This window comes from Cryptomeria japonica, chromosome 11 (genome assembly GCF_030272615.1).
Source record: "Cryptomeria japonica chromosome 11, Sugi_1.0, whole genome shotgun sequence".
In the NCBI taxonomy this organism is placed as follows: domain Eukaryota; kingdom Viridiplantae; phylum Streptophyta; class Pinopsida; order Cupressales; family Cupressaceae; genus Cryptomeria; species Cryptomeria japonica.
In genome coordinates this window covers 608186842-608191901 of record NC_081415.1, presented here as the reverse complement: position 1 = coordinate 608191901, position 5060 = coordinate 608186842, and positions in this window count along the sequence as shown.

Below are 5060 nucleotides of genomic sequence, written 5' to 3'. Positions count from 1 at the left end.
AGGCAGGAGAGCCAGTAAGTACCACCAAACCTCCTCGTACTTTGATGCATTTATTGTTGTCATTAATGCATACTAGGTAATGTAATAAATGTGCATTTATGTCAGGAAAGCGTGTTTGTGTCCAAAAATGTGAATTTTTGTCTTCTAGGTCAAATCGGCAGTTCTGTGATGAACATACGCTGTCGATTGGATATGCTGCTGAGAGGATACACTCAAGCAGGTCCTCTAGGGAAGACTAGGATAGATCAAGGCACTTTGTGATGAACAGTGAGTACCAAAATAGAGTACTTTGTGATGAACAGGGAGTACTAAAATATGAGCAGCACTTTGTGATGAACAGGGAGTGCAAATGTGAGTAACACTTTGTGATGAACAGGGAGTGTCACACACGTAGTACTTTGTGATGAACAATGAGTACCACTAGGATAAATAGCAACACTTTGTGATGAGTAGTGAGTGTCACTAGGGTAGATAGCCATATGCATTTAGATAGTGAGTAGCATTTTGTGATAAACAGTGAATGCCACTATAACTGACATGATTGAGTTGTTTGACTGCAAGAGTATTTGCCAATGCTAGAGTCACGGGAGAGATTCCCGTCGACGTAGAGGTTGCGACTTGAGTTGTCACTCGAGGACAGAGCTGCCATTGAGGAGATGGGTTTGAGACATGTGTTGTATGTGCCTAAGTTTTGGGCAAACATGGGTTTGCTTACTGCGCTGGCTGAGAGATGGCACTCTGAGACGTGCACGTTTCATCTGCCGATGGGTGAAATGACAGTCACCCTGGAGGATGTATATAGGATTATGCGGATACCGATTGATGGGGAGCTGATTTCGTATGATCGAGATGGAGACAGGGATGCCCTTAGATGAGTGTTCTAGGATCCGAGACTGGAGATGAGGGTGGGACAAGTGGCATGGGATACCATGACATGGACAGGATTAGCACTACCAACAGTGTTGGCAGGAGTTATCAGTGGGTTCCTTTGTATCAGTTTTGTACCATTTTGTATGATGATGTAGACACCTGCGGGTGATTGTAGCCATATGATTTTGACATCATTGTATCATGACATTTTATATATATATATATGAGATGATTCATCTTTGCGGCAGCTATATGCATGTGTACCTATGTGATGAGATGTTCTTATGTGATGCTTATGATATGGATGCAAATATGTATATGATGCAATGCAATTTTTATTTTTTTTGTTCCTTTATGTTTTATATGTGTATGCATGATGCAAATGTGAATGTAAGTAATGCAGATGAATATGATAATGCAAATGTAAATTGTGCTAATAGGTGTTGTGTGCAGGATGTGATGCAGTTGCGATATCTATATGTGTGTATGAAATGCTTATATGTGGTAATGCAGGTGCAACTACATGAAATGCAAATGTTTTTGGTGTGTCATTATACTCAGTCATGTGATAGCAGGCTACACGGACTCGAGAAGGACGATGGAAGTCAATCAAGAAAGGGGGATGGCAGACATAAGATATGAAAGTGAAAGAGCTTCTTGTGCATTATCATCATTGAGCTTTATTATGGCAAAATAGGTTATGACAATCGAGGCATATGTTTGACCCAAAAAGTCATTGTACCTGTTTGCATGGAGATAAGACAGTCACAAACAAGGAATGCCCCAGTTCACACTAGACTCACAGTGTCCTCATATCCTTGGACAAGTCATAGCATTACTAAGAGACAATCCACAGACAAAAAATACAAATAGGTGATGATACCCTATCCTCGCCTTTCTAGTCAAAGACATCCTGGAAAAGCTAAAAGACATGTCACCAGAAAGATAAAATCGAAAGAAAACCAAGACTCGACACCAACACCCACTGTAGTCCTCAAGTTTAGTGTCTCTTGTCACCTGTATAAGTCTTATTTGATTGTGGTCACAATGTTTACTTTCACAGAAAGGATAGATAGCACTGAACCATAATGTTGTCTAAGTCTATTGAAAGATTTGATTTGTTGAAGCCCATTGTTGCTACTGTGTCTCATCTAAAACTGACTGAATCCATGAAACTGATACTTTATTGTGGAGAAGATGAAACTTTATTGCAGATTGTGCTCGGATAGACTGAAGGAAGCTGGAAGAAACTGTAATCCTCGAAACATGTGATGTTCTCAGTTCCACACCCATCACTAAACATAGGATTTGCCCTAGCCACAAATAGGGTCTGATTTATTATGGATGGAAAGGGAGGTGAAAAGGGAGATTTATTATGAATGGCTAACCAATCTTGGGTAGATCAATAACAAGCCATGATGGGAATGGGTAAGTTTATTATGAATGAATAGGTTGTGAGTGTGTGCAAAGTGAAAGGATGAAAGTGAATCCTGAAGGAGGGAGGAGCAATGTCTCTACACATGGCGTTGGTGACCCAATTTTCACCATGGTACTTGCCCAGGGTGCCACCGAAGTGGTTTTCACCGTTGGACGAAATTATTTCTCTTTACTTTTTGATTTTTCAATGTTTTTTGTGTCATAAGGCGCCTGTTTGCCAGGTTTTCACCAAGTAACGATTTTTTTGTTTTATAATTTTTTTTTTGTATTTTTGAATTTTTTGATTTTTTTGTATTTTTGAGATTTTTGATTTTTTTTTTGTATTTTTGAATTTAGGATATTCCAGAGAGCTATGTGTAGAATCTGCGAAGGTGCATGTTGTTGATAGGATCCTCAAAAGGTTCACCTTCTGTAGTTGAGAGCTGATATTGCCCAGATCCATATGCTGCTGTAATGATGTAAGGACCAAGCCAATTTGGTTCGAACTTACCCTTCTTCTCTCTGTCTTGCTAATTTTTAGGATTTTCTCTAAGAACCAAGTCACCCACCTGAAATGTGTGAGGCTTCACCTTATGATTTTAGTTGCATTTTTCCTTGACTGAATGATGTGTAGCTTGATTGAATGTCTTCCTCGATGAAGGAACTGAGATAGAATTACTAGTGTGTGGACTACACAGGCCTGTATGCATGTCACCTGAAGAAGTTTGGGCATCACTGATAACAAAGTCCTTCAAGGAAGCTCCATTAAAGGTCCATGATGTATCACCAGAAGAGAAAGGATGTGCGGAACAAGTGAATGAGTGATGAAGTCTTATGATTGTGAAAAGAAGTGAAAGTAGGATAGCATGATGGAGACTTAGGATCAACAAGTATGCTTTATGACTTGAAATTTTAGAACTTTTGCCCCCAGTTATTTTGGTATTAGGGGAGATCAACTCTTGCTCTTTTTCTTTCATAGAATTTTTATCCTTGACCTTGATTTTTGCAAAGTCCAATAGCTTTTGATTTTGATTTGGACTAAAGGAATTTTCTTTATTTTTGACTTGTAGATTTTTATTTTCAAAGCTTGATTTTTGATCCCCAATAAGTAAGGGCTTTTGTGATTCTTGTTGATCCAAGTCTGGAAGTGGAGTGGAAATGGAATGAGTGATGAAATGGTAAGGCTATGTGAGTTCTCCAGAGGGTTGGCGATACGCTCAATAGATTCTTTGTTGGAACCACTCTTAGGACTATTGATATCAAGAGATGTTTGCACCACTATAGGAGATTTGCCTTCAGACTTAGTAGCCACAACACTAAGTGGTTCACACCCAATTCCTTGGTCTTGCATATTGCTTGTAGATTGTTCCTGTTGACAAAATGTGTTAGGAGATAGTGGGAGTTGATCAACATGAAAGATATACTCACCACATCCTAGGTCTTTAATCTTGAACTTTTCTTTTAGCTCTGCTTGTTTTGATGTAAAAGCTTTCAAGGATTCTGGATCCACATATGCTGATGAAGGAATAGCCTCTCGATTGACTGGGATTGTTATTTCTGACCGAGGTTGCAGATTGTTGCAATATATGAATGGATTTGGATCTGCTTTAATGGTCACTTCAACTCCATTGTGTGGAAACTTGATACATTGATGATATGTAGATGGGACTGCTCTCATCTCATGAATCCAAGGACGTCCTAGCAATATGTTGTATGTGAGATCTAGATCAAGGACTTGACAAACCACATCCTTTGTAATTGGCCCAACTCTAAGAGGTCAGGTGACTGTGCCCTTGGATGAATGCTCTTCATCGTCATATGCCTTGATGGTGATTTTGTTTGTAGAATTCATAGCTTTATTAGAATATCCCAATTGTTTAATTGTGCTCAATGTACAAATGTTTAGACCTGCTCCTCCATCTATCAGGACTCATTTTATTCGATGTTTGTGTATGGAGGCTTCAACGTGTAATGGTGCATTATGTGGCTGACTTACGGAGGCATCATCGGCTTCTGTGAATGTAAGGGAGTGTGGAATGGAAAGGTATCCCACCATGGCTTGAAACTGGTCCACGTTCAGATCAGTAGGAACAGTAGTATCTCTCAAGATTTTGTCAAGAATGGTTTTATGTGAGATATGCGTAATAGCTCAAGGATTGAAATGAGTGCGGGTGTCTTCCCTAACTGTTCTACAAGGTCATACTCAGGCTTAGTTGATGAAGAAGCGATGTTCTTGGACGGAGGACCTTGCAAAGTGATTTTACCTTGGCGGGTTGTAACATGACATTCAGAGGTAGGTTCAGAAGAAGATCCAACACCTTTTAAGACAATCTTGGGTCTCTGGGTAGAATTCTCAGGGTTTTTGTCCTTGATGATAATGGTAGAGATGTAATTGTCCATCGAGATGTGATTGACAGTTGAATCATAGTTATAAGATGCTCTGGTATAGTTGGTTTGATCCTTTGTGGCTTTAGCTTTTCCTCTGTCATGTTTTGGGAATGGTTCCTTAAACATCTCATGTTCTTGATTAGACGAATGTCCCTCAATCTCAATGTCACCTCTATCAATGAGATCTTGTATGATGCTCTTCAATCGATGACAATTTCCTGTCTTATGACCCTTGCTCTTATGAAATTCACAATACTCGTCATCATTCCACCAATTTGGTTTGACCTTTGGTTCATATGGCGGGAAATCTGGAATTGTGATCACCTTGTTTGCCACTAACTTTTTGAAAACTGACTCAAGTGGTTCTCCCAATGGAGTGTACTTCC